This window comes from Tiliqua scincoides, chromosome 7 (assembly GCF_035046505.1).
Source record: "Tiliqua scincoides isolate rTilSci1 chromosome 7, rTilSci1.hap2, whole genome shotgun sequence".
NCBI lineage: Eukaryota > Metazoa > Chordata > Lepidosauria > Squamata > Scincidae > Tiliqua > Tiliqua scincoides.
In genome coordinates, this window is record NC_089827.1 from 65,001,622 (window position 1) to 65,025,078 (window position 23,457).

At 44.5% G+C, this 23,457-nt stretch overlaps 1 protein-coding gene across 2 annotated transcripts in view; it reads right to left on the bottom strand.

The window, feature by feature from the left end:
* Nucleotides 1-23,457, bottom strand: part of CRADD (CASP2 and RIPK1 domain containing adaptor with death domain) — a 71,564-nt gene that overhangs the window by 16,968 nt on the left and 31,139 nt on the right. The window lies entirely within an intron of this gene.

Consider the following 23,457-nt stretch of genomic DNA (forward strand, 5'->3'; position numbering starts at 1 on the left):
AAATTTTAAATGTAAATTAATTCTTTTTTCCCCGGCCCCCAACATAGTGTCAGGGAGATGATGCGGCCCTCCTGCCAAAATGTTTGGACACCCCTGTCCTAAACCAATGCTCAGCCAGAAGGCAGCGCAACTGGGCTGCACGACAGCAGAGACAAGTTCAATCCTTTCCTGACCATCCAGCGTCATAGCAAATTAAGAATCCACATGCAACTTACCTGGCTGCTACACACTGCTTACAAAACCATGGGTTGTCACTTGGGCTCTATGGAGTAGCGATTTGCAAACTGTAGAGGTGGCCAGTAGTTACGAACCATATAAAGATTCTGCCAGAGGCAGAGAGGAGAGTGTTGACAACATCACAAGACACAAAGAGGGATCTACTTCCACATCAAGGGTTTAAATCAAATGGCAAGTCCTGGAAAGACAGAATTGTATACTGGTGGAAACCTCAGCTTAACGTTTGGGAGCCAAAGCTACATGAATGCACTATAAAGACACAAGCATCACCCAAAATCAATTCAAACAATAAATGCCAATGGTCAGGCTCTTTATGCCTCTTTCATGGTTGTCTGTAGGGTGTAAAGGCAGAGCTAGGCATTAGAAGTCACATGGTTGTCATTAAGAGTGTTTACTATAGTGCTGTTTTCTCAAACATTCACTTCACAGTAAGAGGACCAGTTCAGCTACACAATACTTTGAAAACAAGGGGTTAACACGTAGATTCAGGAGGATCTGAAGCTGCCTTCACAAAGCAGAAAATCATGGTTTCCTCTTACATAGGAACCAGCCCAGTGGCATCACTAGGCTAGTGCAGGACGTGCAGACTGTACCATGTGACATCACTGTGGGGGTGACACTGGAAGTGCCCCAGTGGGCGACTGACTGGCCTGGGACTACTGCAGTGAGTGGCTGGTCTGGAGTCTGGTGGACCTGTCCACTACAGGGGAATTTGGATCATGACCATGTCTGGCACCGTGTCCCTGCCCGCTCTCTGCTATAGCCGTTCCAGAGAGAGGTGGCAGCAGCCGTTCTCAGGTAGACAAGGTGGCCCTGGTGGCACAATCATGGCTTGGGCTGAGCTTGGCTGCTGCCTCCTGCTGCTGCTACTCTTTGCTGCCTTGCTGCTGACTCCTTATTGTAGGAAAAGCACAGCAGTGACCCTGAAGGTGAGTCCTGGGTGGCCCCCCTGCCTCTTAGTGCAGAGCTGCAACCCTCTCAGGGGAGCTTGTCGCCAGCCCTGCCTGAGTATCCGGAATTGTTTTGCTCAGTTTGCTATAGAAATAGCTCTGTTATCCATATGTGTACCGAGGTGTTTTATAAGCCAATGAGAACTTGGTATCATACCTAAGAGACAGAAAGAAGTCTGGTGCACAACACTGCCAAGATCGTAAGCCTTGATGAGCTTAAGAGATTGCTCATTCACTATTATATTCTCTGGCAATGGGAACTGTCCAAATTCTCATTCCAAGTTCCAAATAAGGACACCGGAAGCATGCTCCCTGAAAAAGCACTTCATTGTTAGCATCACAAATTCATTCGGCATATATCTCTCCTCACTTTTTATGAGGTGGTAGCATATTAGGAACAGGCAAGGTCATAATCAAGAAGTGGAGGCAAACAGAGCTTAGCTTTGGCTCTGGTTCGCCTCTTCACACCCAGAAAAGAAGGAGGGCTTATCTGATGGCTTTGGTTTGCTGTCCTTCTCAACTGTGGACTTTCTAGGAAAGCCATTGGGAAAAGAGCACCACCACTAGCTGGCCACCATTGCCTCCTCTCCTCTGCTGCTGCTTCTGCTAAACTGGACAGGTAGAGCAGAGCAGCTTCATGGCTAGTTTCAAAGAAGTGGTGAAAATGGGGAGAGGAACACAGCCAAAAATGGGGCAGATTCTGAGGACTGGTTTGGGCCTTGGTTCGACTAGGCCTGGACCTCTCCATGGATTTCTTTCACTGTGTAGTGTAGTGTTGTAGGAACATTGTTCCCGTAGATACATGCAAGGCAAGAAAGTAAGATACAAGCAAAGATTGTCTCCTCGTCTTATCTGCAGATCAGACAGGGATGTTCAGGCATGTCATGGCAGCCAGGAGAAGCCAGGAGGAGCTTTAAAAGTGCCTGCAGAGGGTCTGTGGAGCATCTGAGGAACATTTGGAGTGATTGTAGACAGCTTACAAACAGGCAACTTTGCTTACATTTGTCGGAGGCCATGTGGGTAGCAAAGCAACATCATTGTAGGAGTGATAGAGAAGGTGTACTGGGACAGGAGCCAGGGGTGGGAAGGGAGGGAGGAAGACACCAAGTCCCCTACATACAGGTTGGGCTCCAGGGATCTGTATATAAGTTGAAATGCAAGAAGCATGAAACACCTGGCTTTTGCACCTGAGCCAGAAGGTATACTGCACCTGTGCAAAAGCACCAATGCAGCAGAGGTATCACTCGGATTTATGTCACCTGGTGTATTGTGTTCCTCCATACCAGATTCCTCGCCCAAACCAGATCATACCAGCACGATTGCACCTGAGCCAGAGGGTATACTGCACCTGTGCAAAAGCACCAATGCAGCAGAGGTATCACTCGGATTTATGTCACCTGGTATATTGTGTTCCTCCATACCAGATTCCCCGCCCATACCAGATCATACAGAATAAATTACAATGTCAAATGCACAACCTAAATGCAGTGGCATCACTAGGGGTGGTGTCACCCCCATTAACTTTATTTAACTATAACAGTACAGGTCACCCATCAAATCAGTCACCAGTAAAATACAGTAGCCAACTTGATGCCACTCACATGACTGAATAAGAGCTCTAGTATCAGCTCTGATACATGGAAATTGGAACTGACACATACTTACACCTGATTAGTTCCCTCCTTGGCTCATTGGCTCTTTGGAGCAATCAGTCTCACTGGTTAGTTTTGAGTAACAAAATCCACTTTTTGTTACATAAGACAGTTGTGTTTTCTTTTTCTGGTTATTTGTCCATAACTTTTGATAGAATATAGATATTTCAACGTGGTTTGTTTCATTGCATTATGCATGAAATTCTGCACTGAATGATATATACCATGACGGTACTGTTTGAAAATACCCAAATTTCACAATTTTGGCCAGTAGTGCAGTCGGTACCCCCAGCATCCCCTAGCAATGCCACTGCAATACAGCTACCCATAACACGGACGTTCATAACTCGGAGCTAGTGTAAAGCCAACAAATGGAGCAGTAAGCCTTTAAAACGTCAGCATTGCCTTGGGACCAAACAGCCAGTGATATTAAGCCTATTGTTAACAGATTGGCTGCAAATAGAGAGGGGCCTGGAAGGGTGCTTTCTCTTTTGTCAAAAAGCAGCTGCGGTGTGGCCAGAGCTGGCTTGGGACCACAGTATGCAGGGAAATATTAATATTCTCCCTCTGCACGCTTTTCCTGCCAAAAATAGTCTTCTCGATCGCCGCTTCAGTGGCAAAAATGGTTTAGGAGGAACGTATTCACCCCCCTCCCCACACACCACAGTCTGGATCAGGCCAACTCTTGGCTGCTTTCGACAAACAAAACAAAAAAAGGGACCCTAGGAATCCAATTCTTGTTTAAAGTCCTTAAGACAGTGGTTCCCAAACTTTTTCGACTGGCGGCTTTCTTGACCGACTGGGCCATTGGCTGTGGCTCCCCATTAGGAATACAATCCTATACATTATATCGGGTGGAAGGCTTTTTGTGTGGAGTCTGCAACTCCCCTGGCTGGTTTCCACGGTTCCCCAGGGAGCCACGACTCACAGTTTAGGAACGCCTTTCTTAAGGCTTAAGGTCACATGTTGTTCAGCACCCAAAGAGCCGTTATCGGTATCCATTGAGTAAAATGACAAATGGCACAACCAAGCAGAAGCAAAGAGAAGGCTGGTAAGAAGGGGTGCAAGTAGACTCTGCACTCATCAGCAAAATAATATCAACAGAAACAGAAAGCCAGCAGTTGGATGCCCAGCTGTAAAGCCCTATGCATGTCTATTCAGAAGCAAGTCCCACAGTGGTCCTCAGAATGTATAGGCCATAATCCTATATAACTGAGAGTAAGCTCCATTAAATTCAATGGACTTATTTCTGAGTAAACATGCATACGGTTGCAGTGCCAGTCAAAAGGAACATCCATGGTTTTAAGTGAATTCTGTTTAATTAACTCCTGTGAGTGGTAGGCTTCCAGTTACACTTATGGAGCCACATTACACCAGTCAACCATCTAGCTCAAGGATGTCCAACATAAGGCCCAGGGGCTGGTTATGGCCCACAGAACCTCTCTATCTGGCCCTCATGCTCTCCAAGCACCACCATCAGCTGCTCTCAGCTGCTGAGCTGTGTTGATGTGTCACTGCTGAAAAGTCAGTTCATATCTTGAAAATATGATCAAGATTTGCATATTTTCTCTTCTGACATTTGCAACCAAGTTCCTAAAGGAGAATGAAGTGCTTCTTTCTGGTCATGACATCACTTAATGACATCACTTCTGGCCCTCAGCAAGCATCACGAATACTATTTGGCCCTCTGTATGACATGCATTTTACACCCTGATCTAACTCAATGCTGTTGACTCTGACAGGTAGCAACTGACGAGAAGGACAATTTATGAAAATTAAGTTATTAAAAAAAAAAAATTCCTAGCTATTAAGGCTGCAAAGGTGGATTTGAAAACACAATAGGCAACTTCTGGTGAGATCTCCAAAGCCCTGTTTTTTCTTAGGATGGAGATCCTTGCAAACCATATGCGTCATGTTTATGGAGTGCCAGAGTTCAACAAGTTCATTTCTCCAGCCTCCCCTTGCAATACAAAAAGAACAGGTCTCTCACTGTGAAAATACACCCAAAGTACTCAGTCTTTGAAGCAAAACAATATTAGTGAGTGCAAACTGCCGTCCAAAATCAACCCAACTGAAAACCTAGTATAGTATTGACCACTTGTAAATAATTAACTGGCACAGGGAATCCATAAAGATTTCAACACCAGCCATGGGCAGCACACTTCTTTTCAATTCCACAAAGTGAATAATAGAGTTTAAAGGCTCTCCACTCTGTGGCTGGCTTTACATAAGAGCACAACGGAGATACAGGGCTGCATGTTACAGTGAGTTGCATCTGACCTGCTGAAGCATAAACATGCCCTCATGACTCCAATGCAGAAACAGCTTGCGAACAGCCTGTTTGTCAATTACTAGTGCCATAATCCTAAGCATGTTTACTCAGAATTAAGCCCCACCGAGTGCAACTGGACTTAGAGCCCACTCTATCCAATTTTCCAGCACTGATTCAGCTGTTCTATGTGCTGAATCCTGTGTGGAGGGGCAGTCACGAGGGCCTCCCCAAGTTAAGGGAGTGTTTGTTCCTTCATGTCAGGATGCCATTGTGGCTGTATCGGTATATTGGTGTATCGTTGTGGCTGTATCGGTGGATAAAAGGATTGGGTCCTCACTCCCAGATAAGCAAGTATAGGATTGTAGCCCAAGTACAATGGGCCCTCCTTAACCGCAGGCATGGAACCTGTGGATATGACCCAACATGGGTTCCGAACCTGCGTCGGGGGGGGGCCCTCAGAGGACCTCTGGATGCAACCAGAAGTGCCTTCTGATCACGTCCAGAGGTGTTCTGAAGAACAGGGTGGCCGCACACAGCCTCCCTGTGCCTCTTAAGGCCTCTGAGTGACACTTCTGGTTTACCCACATGTGACCTGTTCGCATCTCAAAAAGCCTCCCAGAGGCCTCTGAGAGGGACTTCCAGTTTGCCAAGAAAGGGGCCAAGTGCAGGGTTTGCCCCAGGGCCCTCAGCACCCTGACATCACAACCATGTTAAGTACAAAATCCAAAAAGAACAGGGACAACTTGGGGAGCACTACGGTTTTTTGCAGAGCAATGACAAATTGAGAGCTAGTTTAAATAGATTCTGGTCAGAATAGCTAGATTCTGACCAGTGTGGTCACCATGCTGGCAAGCTTGAGTGGTGCATGTGGACCTTTCCTTACCACTAGTCCCAAGGCAGGCAAAACAATTACCGAACAAGTGAAGCTGTTCTAGTAATCAGTATGGAATACGTATCATTAAAGTTAGTGGGACTTGCTTTTGGGGAAACCTGCTCAGGACTGGGATGCAAAAACAACCCACCAGCTTAGATATATCAAATTATTATTAGAAGACTTAATTAATGCAGCTTTGATGGCTTAGTGTAGCTGTTTCTTTTGACAAGTTGAGGCAGGCCTAGTGAATGCATGTATGCCAAACTGCTGGGAATTTTCATTTCAAGCTCCACCTTCATGCCAGTATATAGGGCAGGTGCAATAAAGCTGAAAACAAATTGTTGTAGTGAGTAGTGCTCTATCTGGGCAAACTTTAAAGAAAAAACAGACAAGAAAAATTGAATAAAGGAAATGACCAAACATAAAATTAATCTAGATAGAGGAAATATCCTGACTGGCATTTCAGAGAACTGGTCTGCATGGATCAAGTCTTTTTATTATGGACTTTCAAACTTTTTGTTTTGTTAAACACACAGCAATATTGGTTGCACAGGTATATCTGGAAGCATATCAATTGCATACCCTGCAGGTATCAGTATACTGGGGGTCTTGGAGCAAAGTCCGGCACTGATGCCCCCAATGAATCCTGTCTGTCCTTTGATTGCAAACTGGGTGCTACACCAGACCTAGCAGTACTGAAAAATCTATGGTTGACCCAGTAAGGTGAGCCCTCTAAAATTGGCCAACTCTGATGCCGGCTCCAATTCCACATGCAAAGATGCCCAAAGACTCTTAAGTCATCCTCTTGGACTCTACTCTCTAGCCTGCCATGGATGCAAATTCAGCTGCCAGGGATAATCAACGGGGCCTTTTTAGTATTAGCACCTGGGAAACGTTTTGCCCGAGGAGATCTGTCAGGCACACTTTTAAGCATTCCCTAGAAATGCATCCATTTCACTTGGCTTTTAAATGGATTTTGGCTTGATATTTACTGCTGACCAGACTGGGAGGGGAAGGGTGGGAAATATTTTACCAATAGGTATTAAATAAGTTAGCAGGAGTTTATCTTAAGCAAGGTAGTCACCAGTTTTCTTTCCAATAACTTTTGTTCTCAAATATTCTTAACCAGCAGAGAGGAGGAAGGGGTTTAACACCAGTCACTCCACTTTATGGTCTGGGCCCAGATTCAATTGGCAAACTGTCACTGGCAAATTGGCAAAGCTTCTGAGTGCATCTCTGTCTAGAGATTTTTATCTGTTTCAAATGATCAGGCAACTCCTGCAATACCACAATCTCAATCATTTTCTAACCAGCATTTTATTTTGCTAGTCATCCAAAGTCACCTTTGGAGAACTGAAAAAAAGTAGAAAAAGTATTTTTTTTTTTTTTAGTCCGAAAGAAATAAAAGGGCGACATTATAAGAGAGAACTTTCTTTGCCATCTTCCACAGTAGTGGATTATCTCAGGCCAGAGTCTTGTTGTTTGTTGTAAATCTAACTGCTTTGCTGTTCTGCTGCACTCTGGATTTCCTAGAGGTTGGATTCTGAGAAAGAGCGGGAGGGGGGAGAAGAGTCCAACTTCCTTAGACACATTACATTAACACGAGGGATTTGTAAACCAAATAGAAGAGCTTTGAAAGCCTTGCCCTTTTACTGTTTCCTGCCTTCTTGGAAAAATCTCACTATTAAACTATTGGATTACACGACAGAACTGGTGTCTGCGGAAGAATTTTATTTTTCATTATCAAACAAGACGGCCTTTAACTTGATGTTGCACTTTTGCTCAGGTAAGGCCTGAAAGCTCTGGTTTTGCACAACTCTAATGGTAGATGGAAGAAAACAGGATGCACATGTGTACACATTTTACAGCACCGCTGACGTAAAACTTATTCCCAAATAAACATGGACTGAGTTTCTAATGTGGCGGTGAGCAAGCCACTTATGCCACACCACAGCTATACATGGTGATCGAGAGAGCAATAGAGTAGAAAAAGTAGGATCCTGCCACAGAGAAGCTAATAACCCGTCAGAGAGAAAAGATGAGAGGAGCAAGGATAACAGGAGATCAAAATGAGCAAGCTCAATGACACTTACAGCCCAATCCTAACCTACGCTGGAGCAGGCAGGCTGGTAGGCATCCAAAGCAGGGTTGGGGCCCAAAGCAGCTCAGCCCAGGACAAGGGGAATCGCTTCCCCTTGCCCCAGGCAACGCCGCAGCCGCCACAATGGGGCTACTCGGATCTGTGTCACCCAAACAGGTGGTGCAGATCTAAGCTGCCCGGGAACAGGGATATGATCCGGCATAAATGCCAGATCCTGGCCCAGCCCCCCTCACCCGCTGCCTACCCATGGGCCTATCCACCGCCCACCTTCCCTCACCGTGAAGCACCTCCTCCCTGCCCTCCCTACACACCCCCAGACCCCCGTGCTGGCCTAACTTGGCTGGCGTGGGCTTACCTTTTGTGCTGGCCCAACAGGGCTTCGGGCTTTATGGCACTTTCACACCAGTGGGCTGGCGCAAGGGACTTGCACCGGCCCGTCCACTCCCCAGGATTGTGCCCTTATTCAGTTACATGTGAAGAAGCAAACTACTTCTGAGGCTTTAGGAAGGGCTTTAACTCAGTGGTAAAGTTCATGCACTGCTTGCAGAAGGTACTGGATTCCATTTCTAGCATCTCCAGATAGGGCTGGGAAAGACTCCCATCTGGAACTCTGGAGAAACAACGGCTAGCCCATTGAGACAATACCGAGCCAGAGATAGTTGTACAAATCGATGGTAAGGCCACACCTGGAGTATTGTGTCCAGTTCTGGTCGCCACATCTCAAAAAAGACATAGTGGAAATGGAAAAGGTGCAAAAGAGAGCGACTAAGATGATTACGGGGCTGGGGCACCTTCCTTATGAGGAAAGGCTACGGCGTTTGGGCCTCTTCGGCCTAGAAAAGAGTCGCCTGAGGGGGGACATGATTGAGACATACAGAATTATGCAGGGGAAGGAAAGAGTGGATAGAGAGATGCTCTTTACACTCTCACATAACACCAGAACCAGGGGACATCCACTAAAATTGAGTGTTGGGAGAGTTAGAACAGACAAGAGAAAATATTTCTTTACTCAGCGTGCGGTTGGTCTGTGGAACTCCTTGCCACAGGATGTGGTGGTGGCGTCTGGCCTGGGCACCTTTAAAAGGAGATTGGACAAGTTTATGGAGGAAAAATCCATTATGGGGTACAAGCCATGATGTGTATGTGCAACCTCCTGATTTTAGAAATGGGCTATGTCAGAATGCCAGATTCAAGGGAGGGCGTCAGAATGAGGTCTCTTGTTATCTGGTGTGCTCCCTGAGGCATTTGGTGGGCCGCTGTGAGATACAGGAAGCTGGACTAGATGGGCCTATGGCCTGATCCAGTGGGACTGTTCTTATAAATGGTCTGTCTCTGTATGAGACAGCTCCCTGTGTTCACTGTGTTCAAATATTAGCTTCAGGATGCACATTTCCTCCCCATTAAAAGTTACATTTTTCCATCTTTAAGTAAAATCGGCCCGTTTTTGCTGTTATCCAAAATCTTATTCCTGGGATCCCCAATACTAAAACATTTCAAGGCACAGGATAGGAAAGTGCTCCAGCTGAGCTCTTAAAGAAGATGGATTGCATTTTGCCAGCCAGCAAGACACAACCAACAAGTGACTAGAAAGTATTTACATTCAGCACAAAGCAGTGATCTTTGCCATTAAGGAAAAAAAAGTCAAGAGAACATGAACTGTTAAATCAACCTATGGGGGGAAGTAGCACAAGGCATTTCATTTTATATCTCCCCCTCCAATACTAGATTACAGTTCTACTGGGATTAGGGTTGCTGAGGAGGGGGCAGTGCCAGAAGTATTAAGAGTTATTAAGGAATTGAAGAGTGAAATTGCAGATCTCTTGACTAAGGTATGCAACTTGTCCCTCAAAATGGCCACGGTGCCAGAAGATTGGAAGATAGCAAATGTCATGCCTGTCTTTAAAAAGGGAAAGAGGGGGGACCCGGGAAACTATAGGCCGGTCAGCCTAACATCTATACCGGGTAAGATGGTGGAATGCCTCATCAAAGATAGGATCTCAAAACACATAGACCAACAAGCCTTGCTGAGGGAGAATCAGCATGACTTCTGTAAGGGTAAGTCTTGCCTCACGAACATTATAGAATTCTTTGAAAAGGTCAACAGGCATGTGGATGCGGGAGAACCCGTGGACATTATATATCTGGACTTCCAGAAGGCGTTTGACATGGTCCCTCACCAAAGGCTACTGAAAAAACTCCACAGTCAGGAAATTAGAGGACAGGTCCTCGCATGGATTGAGAACTGGTTGGAGGCCAGGAAGCAGAGAGTGGGTGTCAATGGGCAGTTTTCACAATGGAGAGAGGTGAAAAGCGGTGTGCCCCAAGGATCTGTCCTGGGACCGGTGCTTTTCAACCTCTTCATAAATGACCTGGAGACAGGGGTGAGCAGTGAAGTGGCTAAGTTTGCAGACGACACCAAACATTTCTGAGTGGTGAAGACCAGAAGTGATTGTGAGGAGCTCCAGAAGGATCTCTCCAGACTGGCAGAATGGGCAGCAAAATGGCAGATGTGCTTCAATGTTAGTAAGTGTAAAGTCATGCACATTGGGGCAAAAAATCAAAACTTTAGATATAGGCTGATGGGTTCTGAGCTGTCTGTGACAGATCAGGAGAGAGATCTTGGGGTGGTGGTGGACAGGTCGTTGAAAGTGTCGACCCAATGTGCGGCGGCAGTGAAGAAGGCCAATTCTATGCTTGGGATCATTAGGAAGGGTATTGAGAACAAAACGGCTAGTATTATAATGCCGTTGTACAAATCTATGGTAAGGCCACACCTGGAGTATTGTGTCCAGTTCTGGTCATCGCATCTCAAAAAAGACATAGTGGAAATGGAAAAGGTGCAAAAGAGAGCGACTAAGATGATTACGGGGCTGGGGCACCTTCCTTATGAGGAAAGGCTATGGCGTTTGGGCCTCTTCAGCCTAGAAAAGAGACGCCTGAGGGGGGACATGATTGAGACATACAAAATTATGCAGGGGATGGACAGAGTGGATAGGGAGACGCTCTTTACACTCTCACATAATACCAGAACCAGGGGACATCCACTAAAATTGAGTGTTGGGCGGGTTAGGACAGAAAAAAGAAAATATTTCTTTACTCAGCGTGTGGTCGGTCTGTGGAACTCCTTGCCACAGGATGTGGTGCTGGCGTCTAGCCTAGACGCCTTTAAAAGGGGATTGGACAAGTTTATGGAGGAAAAATCTATTATGGGGTACAAGCCATGATGTGTATGCGCAACCTCCTGATTTTAGAAATGGGTTATGTCAGAATGCCAGATGCAAGGGAGGGCACCAGGATGAGGTCTCTTGTTATCTGGGGTGCTCCCTGGGGCATTTGGTGGGCCGCTGTGAGATACAGGAAGCTGGACTAGATGGGCCTATGGCCTGATCCAGTGGGGCTGTTCTTATGTTCTTATTGGTTGATTAAAAATAAAAAAAAAATCAGGAACAAATTGCAGTACTAGTGCTGGCCCCGTCTGCAGCTTGGCATCCCAGTGCTGTACCAATTGCATGAGACCCAAACATGCCCTGAATCCTTAGCCTGGCAGCTGGCAAGAAAGAAAGAAAAGGAAGACAAAAGAATTTATGAACTCGGGTATGGGGTGGGGGTGTGGCAGCTTCAAGCATTTTTCAGTGGAAAGAGCAAAAGCTCCATGCAGAGGGGAAAATTTTTTTTGCAAGGGGCCAGGAATTGTGAACAATTAATACCTGTAGTTACCCGCATCCCTTGTGCTTGTTAGCATGTTGCAGTGCAATACACACACACCCAGTGAGCAATACAATCTCTGTCCTCCTCTTCTAAATCTTCCTTGGGGGCTACCAAACAGGCCCTTGGGGAGCCCCCAGTCTCCAATGAGCCTCTGGCCCTCCAGAGCCCATGCTGGCCCAACGCAACTGCTCTCAGCAAGAGAACAACTGTTCAACCTCTCACCTGAGCTGTGGGACGAGGGCTCCCTCCGCTATCTGCTGTTTCACGTCTGTGATGCAGCAGTGGCAGTGAAGGAAAGGCTGGCCTTGCTTTGCGCAAGGTCTTTTATAGGCCTTGAGCTACTGCAAGACCTTCATTCATTCATATAAATTCCATCTCTAATATAGTCATTTATGTAAATTTATTCAAATTTTAAATTGTAAATTAATTATCCCCCCCCCGGCCCCTGACACAGTGTCAGAGAGATGATGTGACCCTCCTGCCAAAATGTTTGGACATCCCTGCCATAGCACAAAGCACACAGAGAGGCGGTCACCACGACTGTCTTATTCTCGTTCCTTGCACCTCCACACAGGTGCACAGAGTTGGACCTTTGCCAGAATGCTTCTTCAGTGTTCCAGCTGGATCAAAACTAGCAGAGTAGTCCTCCACCACCACCACCACCATCACCAAAGCATCTACATCCCTGCTTGGTCAAGAAGTCACACTCAGAGTCGTTGGGAGCCATAACTGGCTTGCAGGCCTGGCAAGGAAGACAACTGGTACAGAATACCAATTACTACATCTAGAATTTGTTCAAATAACATGTTCCCCATACCCAAGGTACTATACAATCTAGATTTGAACTTGTGGGAAAATCCCTGTTCTGAATTGTGCTACTTGTACTGATCATTTCTAGTCTCTGGTTTGCTGTTAAAGTAGATGGGATCAGTACAGAGATACTCATTGCCGCATGTGGTTTAGAAATATAGCCCCCAAGCCTCCACCTGGAAGCAGGCAGAAGAAAGGAAAAAAATTGCACAGAGTTAGCAAGTCTCTGTTTCCAGGTTCAAGGTTACGAATTTCAGCAACCAACTTATGGGTGGCACTACAACCTATCAAAACAAATGACAGCCGTACCACTGACTCCTAGGGTCCTGGACTGCAGCCGTATCATTCACACCAAGTAAAACCTCCCATTGTTTTTACATTTTTCATGTAACCGTTTCAAACAGGGAAGGAAAAAACTCCAGCATTCCTGATGACATCAAGATTTCTCAGAAAAAGAAAAACAGAAAATTCCCAGTAAGGAGACACATAGCACCTTTCCTAGAATTTAATCTCCCTCCCCCCCTAAAAAAAAACCTTTTGAAGCTGTTCTTCATTAAGACATCTTCTGCCCCTTGAACTTGGCAGGCTAATACTTAATTAATGCTTCATCACAAGAAACAGTCCAGCAAGCCTTATGCCAATACTGACTGCACATTAACAAAGCAGCATCTGTTCAAAGGTATGCTATGCTTTGCATTAATCACAACGTATTTTCAAAAATATACACTGATACTAATCCGTTCATGCTTACACAACTGTCCAGAAGTTTTTATACATTCTTGAAATCAAGCTGCATGAAGTTCAATGGGACAATTCCTAGTCAGCATGCATAGCAGAAGAGCCCATTCTGTTTAAGCAGAGATACCAAAACTTACACACATCTTATTAGCTTGCCTAAAGTTAGGATTATTTCCCCCTTAAAGACGACTTGCTTGCATTCCCCTCGGCAAGTTCTGGAGGTAGTCACTCATTTGATCTGAATTTGCCAAATGCCATCAAAATGTGTGAGAGTGAGGAGACGCATAGACCTGCGTGTTGATGAATATCTAAAAGTGCCCAACAACTTTTTTTTAAAGGCAAGATGTTTACAGATTTCTAAAAGCATTCCACAAGTTTCCCCAGTTCTTCATAAAACATGCAGAAACAATGATCCCCATTGGTGAACAGATACAAAGACTGCTTATATTTGAAGGGGGGAAAAAAAGATTCTCACATCAAGCCACACTATGGAATAAGAGAAGACCATCATGAAATCCTCACTACAGTCTGAATAGTGAGGATACTGATTTTTTTAGAAATGCCTGAACATAATAATTTAATCGTAGTAATCAGAGAGAGGCAGTGCTTGCATCAGGTTGACGAGGGCCCTGGGGCAGAACTCTGCACTGGGCCTCCCACAGCACTCCCACTTGCCCCTGAAGAGGAAGCTACCCACTACCAGCAGTATGGAGGGTTCAGCGACCAGCCTGGCCAAGTGGCCCATCTGATGGGTGCCGGCCCCAAGATGGTGGCTACATGTGTGACCTCAGACACCATATCTGACCACAGAGGCAATACCAGTGTCCCCCATCATATTCAGTGCCAAAAAAAAGTCATTAATTAGACATCCCTAACAAAAGCCACTGCTCACTTAGGAACAGAAAGATAAAAATACATTCTCGAAAGGCGAAGTGAAAGCCATGCCTCCTCTCAGTTTATGTTCTGGAAATAATTCAAAGTGACATTCAGAACAAAGGCATGCCTAAACATTTCAGCACTGGATAACGAAAGAGCAGTATTAATAACCTTTAAACATTATTTTAAGCAAAGCTAACATCAAGATGCCGAATAAAAACACGACTCCACCAATGGCAATAGCACATTTTTTTTACTGACGGAGGCGTTAATTTTCGTTTCCAAAAGTTAGTGGTACACTTTCATGAATATGCCACAAAATAATTCAGAGGGCTACATTTTATACAGCTATTTACCTATTTCTAGTCCAGCTATACATAGGATAAAATGAAAAAGTTTAAGCTCGTCACCCACTTCCTGGCCTCCCTCCCTCGGCTGTTTGGAATAAAGATGTTTCTGAGAAAGCAGTGTGTGCCCATGAGATAATTGTGGAAAACTCTCTTTCTCAGAAAATGTCCTTCCTGGACATTGGCACTTGGAAGAAAGCGATGATATATTAAATTTGCAGTATCCAAATAAAAGCCGACAAAGAACAAGATTGTGCGATACAAAGACTTGGCACACATTTTTCGGGATCGGTACGTAAATGAATTCCTTCACCTCCGCATTCTAATAAAAACTGTCTCACTCTCTTTTTACAGGATTGATGTGATTTAGCGAGGGGCTCCAGTACATTCTTATGAAAGCACAGACCAGGTTGTTGTCAAGCCTCTTGGTGCACCAAATGTTGTCTCTGCAGTTTGGCTTTCAGAGCTGACAATTCCACTTGCTTCGGAGTATGGGACTTTCAAAATATTATTCCCACTCCGGTTTCCAACTCCAGTCTCTTCAAGGCATTCCTTGCCATTTCTAATGTTTTTCTTACTGTAAGCCTCATAAAAAGGGAAGAGGCTGAAACAGCAAGACAATATTAACCGTGAAAATAAATAAACGCGCGGTGCCATAAAGATGGCTTCCATTTTACAGAGGCTGCTCATTTGACCAGACAAAGTTTCGTTCCAGCGGCAAGGTTGCTGCTACAACTCACACGGTATCATTTGTTGCAAAACAAGCAGCAGTCAAAAATTTCCAAACTGAAAACAATACACTATAGATATTCGACTGAAGTAGGAAGCCAACAGCACACAACAGCTGCAGCTCAGCTCAATGCAGCCTGAAATGGTTTGGATTATATTTTCCTAGAAACACCAGGGAGAGAATGTTACTGATATTTGACCTCGAGAGCGCCAAGCTCTGTTGCAAATCATCTAGCCAGCCTTATGAAGGTAGGATGTCTGGTTACTGCACATCTCAATTCCAAAATTATATAGATACAAAATTATTTAATTGAACAGCATTTTTTTTTCCTGGCACTAACTACTATTTCAAGATTCAAAAATATTGACTATTTTGCCCAAGAAATGATTGCATTTTTAAGACAGAGTAACTTGAGTGGTTCTTAAATATCCCAATACTTTGTGTCTTGGAGCAATTAATGGATTGATTCTTATTTACTTAACAGAAATGTTAAGTAACATTCTTTTTGAGGTGCTTTGAGGTGCTCTTTGAGGTGCTTTAAAATTGTAAATGTTTATGGAATAAAATACTATATACAACCTGTGCCTTATGTAGAAAAGAATAAGCACACAAATGGCCAAACTCACAGGGCCTTGTTTACATCTTGCCTGCGTTCCTCAGTTTGCTAACCCTATTGCCCTCTGCCAACCTAGAGCCTCCTACTCCCTTAAAACAAAACAACTCTGTCCCTTCTTCATCACTGGTTGTTCACCATCACCAGTGGAACTGTCTCTCTCTGAGCATAAACACATTGCCTTCATCCCCATTCCCATGTGTAATGCCATTTGTCCACGTTTGGCCATATCCCCTCTTTCCCTTTGTTTTGTCGCTCTTCCTGGTCGGGGCCATCGGGGGCTGGGGTGTACTCCCACCTCTTCACAGTGCAATTTGTCTCCTTCAGATTGTAAGCTCCTTGGGAGAAGAAATTTGCCTTTTTCACTCTGAAAGGCACCACGTATGGGGATGGCATGGCATCAGTGAAGGCAGGGAATATACAGCAATTCACCCATTCAGAAATCTGTAGCTCAAAATTTATAGAACTTGAGAGTTTCTAAGATATTTATTTCAAAGTGTTGACAGAAATACAATGGATATTCTAATTTTAATTTTCGATGCCTTTTAACTTAAATTTTCTCCATTTAGAACTTTACAGAATTACTGCATGTATTTATTTAGAACTTTTTTAGAATTTAGACCTTTCTTCAAAAACACCAGAAAACTGGGATCAGCAGGGAAAACACAAGCCCCTCTATTTGTCCAGGGGAAAGGGCAAAGTAGATATTGCCTCTTATTCTTGTGTGCAGCTCTTTCAGAACAAAACCAAAAAAAGAACACAATTCAATCTTCAGTTCAACTTCCTTTGTCTGAAAACATACCTGCTGGAGTGCACTATAAGAACATAAGAACAGCCCCACTGGATCAGGCCATAGGCCCAGTCCAGCTTCCTGTATCTCACAGCGGCCCACCAAATTCCCCAGGGAGCACACCAGATAACAAGAGACCTCATCCTGGTGCCCTCCCTTGCATCTGGCCTTCTGACATAGCCCATTTCTAAAATCAGGAGGTTGCACATACACATCATGGCTTGTAACCCATAATGGATTTTTCCTCCAGAAACTTGTCCAATCCCCTTTTAAAGGCGCCCAGGCCAGATGCACTCATTATGGATTTACTATGTTGATTACAGGCACATGGCTGTCACATGTTTTCATTCAAGAACGCCAGAGATAATAACACCCAGCTTGGAGAGACCAGAGAAACAGAGATTAGAGTGTTTCCGATACATGCCAGCCTTGGGCACGCAGTGTGAGCACGGGTACCAGGACTTCCATAGCTTGTCTTCCCAGAAGCAATGCCAAACAGTCACTCTCCCTGACAAAATTTCCCTGAAACTACTGGAGAAATGCAGCACCAGGAACATCTACTAAGAGGGGGGGGATGATTAAAACACCAATCTTTGTAAATGTCTAATGGAGAGCTCTGGATCACAGCCAGTCTGCATCACTGCGGAGTCATAAAAATGGCAAGACTCCCCGAGTAGTCCTGCCGAGCCCAAGAAAAGGTTCTAGAGTCCAACACATTTCTAACCGATTAACCAGCATAGCCAAAGAAACTCAACAGATCTGTCACCAGATGAAATCCATCTAAGGCTACAGTCCTAAACATGTTTACCTGGGAGTAAGTCCTATTGAATTCAGTGGGGCTTACTTTTGAGTAGACCTATTTAGGCTTGCACTGTCAGCTACCTGAATTTTTACAGGAGTAATCTAACCAATTACGGGCTCAATCCTATCCCCCACCAGCCTGTAGCATCCTGCACCACTGACAGAGTATGCATCATATGTTTGGGGGTGGGCAGACCTGACAGCCCAGGAGAGATAAGGAAAAAGCTTTGGTACCTCCCCATAGACTGCCTGATCTCCAATGGGTCTCCTCGGACCTATGCCAGCTATTTAGCTGCTATAAGTCCCAAGAAACTCTGGGGGAAGTTTGGGGCAGGGAAAGGGGGAACTCAGCGAATGCAGCTAATGGTGAGATCAGCCCCTTCCCACCCCCATCTAGTCTGCTCCCTGCCCTGAACCACTTCCTGAACCACCCCTACTGTCAACCTGCCAGCTCCAGCAGAGCATCTACAAGCTACTGTCACACATACTGGGCCTCCAGCCGTTTGTGCTGGCAGTTTGAACACTTATGACAGAGGTGCAGCTTTTGTTCCATTGGTCTGGGACTCACAGCGGTGAGATTCCAGGACTTAAGCAAGTTCTGCCACCGGATAAGTTTGAGCTGTTCCCCCCCCCCCCCCGATTAAAGTCTGCAGATCTTGTATTTAATTGCACAAGTTCAGAAGCATTGAAATGCAGCAGGGCTCTTTTCAAGAACACCAACACATTTGCAGATTTGCTATGCAACTCAGGCCTTGCAACCAGACTGTCCTAGAAACAGTAGTTTTAAAAGGTACAGAGCAGAATAGTGCAAGTTTAGATCTATTATTCAGATTTCCAAGCATGGCAATATGCAGCATCGTAAACATTTTTGCTACTGTTCATGATCACAAATTTCTGTGAAATGTCAAATATCCATCTTAGTTTTCTTGGTTTACCTGCATCATGGCAGGTCAAATGAATAAGACGTGGGGATTTCAAGGTTGGACAGAGAAGTTCTAACAACCCACTGGATAATTTTCTTGTGCATTGAAATGAAGAGAAGCTCCACAAACTAGAAATCCTCTTGACCCACCTCCAAATTGATCTGTGTGCTGCAATATTGTTAGGATATTTGAGACATGGGGAAGAGACAACTGTTATGGTCTGTGAAAGCATAATGCTTCTCTGAACCATCATTTTAAAATGTTGTCCCTAGTACAAGATTAATTCTAAATACATGTTAAATCATAGTAGTTGTAGCAGTAGCGACACCCACAGCTATACGGCTCTGTAAATCCTCGTCTTGTTCTGTAAGTCTCTGGCAAGCCTGCCCTGAGTTAGTAGTCAGAATAGAAACTGCCTTGACAGCACTTTGATGCAATATGTTTGCAATATGTTTAGGGAACCTATTAATTTGCACAGTGGTTCCCAAACTGTGGGTCGTGACCTGATTTTTGGTGGGTTGGCAAAGGGTGATGAAAAGATCAGTATCTAATTGCCTCAAGCCCCGAAGATATTCAAAAAATCAAATATTGTAGCTGCTAACTGCCCTACAAGGGGCTGAGCTCCCGCAGTTTACAAGCATATGTAAATATAGCGACATAAATGTTTGTGAGTCTCTCTTCGTGGTTATTAATACTTCTAAAAAATAAATTTATTTCTAGATTTTTTTTTTTTAAGTCTAGGTGGGTCTGATAGAGTGTCATTTTAAAAAGTGGGTCCTGGTGCTAAAAAGTTTGGGAATCACTAAATTAGCATATAATTTGGGTTGTTTGGGGCCACACATCATCCCAGAGTTGTGCCCCAACATCCGCTCTGGCATTGTGAAGATCATAGGCCTACTCCTGAGATTGTGTAGGGCAACACTTGAGATGATCAAATGTATATGAAAGACTCCAATCAACAGATCATCGGTGCCCCTTAATTTGAAATATTGAACTGGCAATCCTAAGAACAGGATGCCTTATAAATGCTGTTTGGGGAAAGTTTGTGGTATTTTGCTGGTACTATGTAGCTTTCATCTCTCCTGTACACACGTGCTAGGGATATGAAATAACCCATTAAAGACAGTATTTTTAGAGAAAGCTCAACCCTTCTGGATGCAAGTGATTTTAAAAAAAAATAAACGAAATTGTTCCTCATTTTCTCCCAATCGAATGTGCCGTTTTATTTTTATTTTTGCTAAAGGAAATGGCAGATCTTTGTTGGACATTGCAAAAGCAACCTTAAATCACCATCATCAGCTGAGGGAGATGAGCCAACGGGCAATGCAAAAACAGCTGGAAATAAATATTGGCCACTACGAAGGAAAACCTTCGGTCCTATTAAAGAAATACCAGACAGTTACTGGTCTAGCATTGTTGGCACTAGAAAAGATTAAATAATAGCAGCAGTTATGGGCAGGAAACCTGTCGGGTCACTCTGACCAGCTAGAAGAATTTAGCACCACGAGTTTGCTGTGCGCTACACAATCCTTCTCGCTTACCAAGAAAATCATTTTGTCAAAACGACTCAATCTTACCTGCTGCTCTAATCTGTCAGACTGTTGGAACAGGTGGCTGCCATTAATTTAGCTTTTTTTTTTTTTTCTTGGAAGAGAGGGATCATTATCCGTGCTGTGTATTCAACAGTTTTCTGGACAAACCCAGTGAAAGAAAAGAACAAAAACAAGGAATTGGCAGCAATTAACTGTAGTTCTCTTCCACGGCTCCCCCAAAGGACCACAGATGACTGCATGAGTGAAGTCAGATTAGATTCTGGCATCGGTTCGTAACCTCGTATTCAGTGTTTGGGTAAAAATTAACAAGAAGTGAGGGACTTGGAAAAGGTAGTCTGAGGAAAACAAGGATTTTATGGACAGTTTCAGCGGATGCAGCCTGTTCTGAGATAAAACATATCTAATAAATGGGAAAACTAAAAAAGCACTAAGAAACACGTTGGGTGCAATTTCTATAGCTGCTGATAAAAGAAAAACCTTCAACGTGAACAGAAAAAAAAGAATGTTTGTGTTTACAGACCACCCATCAATACCATCTGATTAAAGCTTTAGGATCAGATCCAGCAGGCATCGGCTCAAAGAGTTGTAGAGCATCTCTACGTCACCCGTTATCCAGGGAGGCCGTGTGGGTCAGAGGCCAGGGCTGGTGGCAGCAGGTTGTGGGTGTGAATATTTGTCCCTGGTATCTCTCCTATCGGGTAAGTTTGGGTCAAACTGACACACATACACACCCATTGTCATCAAACGTACGCTACAAACACACACCTCCACCCACTGCTCCTCCCCGTTACTGGTGGGTTATGTCAGTCAGATGACCGGCATTAATTCTGGGTGATTTATTTATTTATACAGGTATTTATATACCGCCTTTCTTTGGTGGGCAGATTTCTCCTCGGACTTTAATCCAAGGCGGTTTACATAGGCAGGCTGTGATGGTGCTGTTGGTTCTGTTTCTGGTTGGTTCTTTCCCGCCCCACCTCCTTGTAGACCCTGACGCAACACAAGTTACTAACAACCAAAAGTTAGTGACTTGGCAACTTAATAAATAACTTTTTTGGGATATCGGTTTGTGCTTTATACTGACCTTAAATTCTTTATCCCAACAAAATTTCTTAGGTAAGAAATTCTGTGAGAACGAACAAACAGGCACACACTGAACGTACATCAATTTAGTTTTCAGAATCGCACTTTGTTGTCATAGAACAGGGTCTTTCAAACCCTGGACTGGGGAGCCAGATCCGGGGTTTGGACTAACCAGTCCACCCCATGAGTGGACCTTACCATTCCGCTGTGTCGCCACATGACTTTCACCTAGATCAGGGAACAGGGAAGCTCTGGGCAGTTGCGTCTGCCCAGATATCCTGTTGCACAGCCTTCTGGGATGCTGGGCAGCAGACACAACCGCCCAGAGCATCCCTGTCCCCTGAACTAGGTGACTTGAAGCCTAAAGTTAGGAAGGCCAAGTGCTCCTCTTGTTGCAACAAATAAGAGTTACTAGGTCCCAATGCTTATTTTTGTGGCTACTGCTAGGACATTTGCAGTACAGGTGGGACCTCGGTATCTGCCAGGGTTTGGTTCTGGAACTCTCCACAGATACCAAAAACTGCCTTAAATAAAAGCACTTAAAACAAAACAAAAATACAAGTTAGTCAGGCAGTCGATTAGAACTGCTATTTTGCAGGTTGCTCTGAGAAAAGTGACCCCCTTCCTTAGCCCTGGTGATTAATCCCTTCTGCATTCTATTGTTTAGCTGAGCAAGGGTAAAGGGAGAGGGTCACTTTTCTCAGCGCTATCTGCAAAATAGCCGTTCTGATTCCCTAGAAAAACATGACCATCTGCTGCTGCTGCTTTTGCAATGCGGGGCAGGGGTGCTGGAGTGCATGTATACCTCCACCTTCTCATCTCACTTGCTCCCTAGGCTGGTGGCAGACCCAACTGAAGTTGGCCAGTGAAGGGCAGGTACAGATGCCCAGCTGCTGCCTCTCCCCACCACATGCAAGTCTGCTGGCTACCTTTGACATTTACCATTAGAAGAAATTCTCTCTGTGCCCTTGAAGAAGGCACTTTGCCACTCTATTTGGCATAGAGATAATATTTTTGTAAGAAACCTCACACATCATTTGCACCTTTGAAGAGTCCATCTCCTATTTTTCCCCCCTTATTTACTGCTTTTCTCAGGCAACACCCTTCTTCCTTTGCTTATAGACCACAGCTTTACCACCTCATCTACCATTTCTGAGCATGAGACCTGCTTTCCACATAAGCATGCTTAGGATTTAGGCCAGCCATTTTCAGCCACTGTGCCATGGCACATGGGTGTGCTGTGATTGGTCCCCAGGTGTGCCGCAGGAATTTGGGAGAGGGTCATTTATTCGAAGGGCCTTTGGGGATGTGAGCCCCCCATTGACAGCACACTGTGCCTTGTCAATTATTTTAAAAAAACTGATAGTGTGCCTTGACCCTTTAGTGCTTTGCCAGTGTGTCAGGAGATGAAAAAGACTGAAAATCATTTAAGCGTTGAACACAGATGAAAAAGCAAAGAAAAAAAAAACTTTTGTAAAGAAGTGAAGAAGGAAGGCATTCCACGGGAGATACAATCCTCTTCCACAGCACACATTTTCCACTTTATAGAAACACACACATCACGTAATAGCTCACTGTTCCTAGAAAGAACAGGACTTTCCTGCCAACTGCTGCAGCTTTTCAGAGGAATCATAAATATTCTACAGAGACCTTTAGACTGTTGTGCCTCTGTCAAGACTCTTCACATTAAAAATAAAACTTCTCTCAAGAACACATCCTACCGTGTGTTTGGTTGGCAGCTGTCACAAACAAAATTTTGATATCTACAAGGCTAAGGGCACAATCCTAACCCACTTCCCAGCACCGACATAAGGACAGTGCAGCTCAGAGGTAAGGAGACAAACATCCTGTTACTTTGAGGAGGCCTCCATGAGTGCCACCCAACTGCAGGATGCAGCACATGCCCCATTGGCCCTGCTATGCCAGTGCTGGAAACTTGGTTAGGATTTGGGCCTTAGGCACCCACATGATGTCTTAAAACAGGATTCAAATGGCACTGTGGACTTGTCCCCTTTATGCCAGGATTCTTTCTAAAGAAATGGGTGGAAGCTAAACTACTGGTGTGTGGTGGTCGCAGGCAGGAGGGATACCCTTAGCTTGAATTCAAGATTTGTACAAACATCATAATTTTTTCTGCTCAAGTCATCAGGTCAACAGCCCAGTCCTACTTCACTTCCCACGCAGCGATGCACCCCTGCTGACAGAACACACACAGAGTCCTGCACTATTTGCTACACCCCTTGTAATTTTTTTTTTTCAGAATTACAGCTTTAATTAAATAGAAAGCAGAAGGATACAACAATTCATTCTTATGTTTGTAGAACATTGTAGATGGCTTTAAAAGAGAGATTAAACGAATAATCTATCAATAGTTACAAGCAAAAACTCTGGGTTCACAG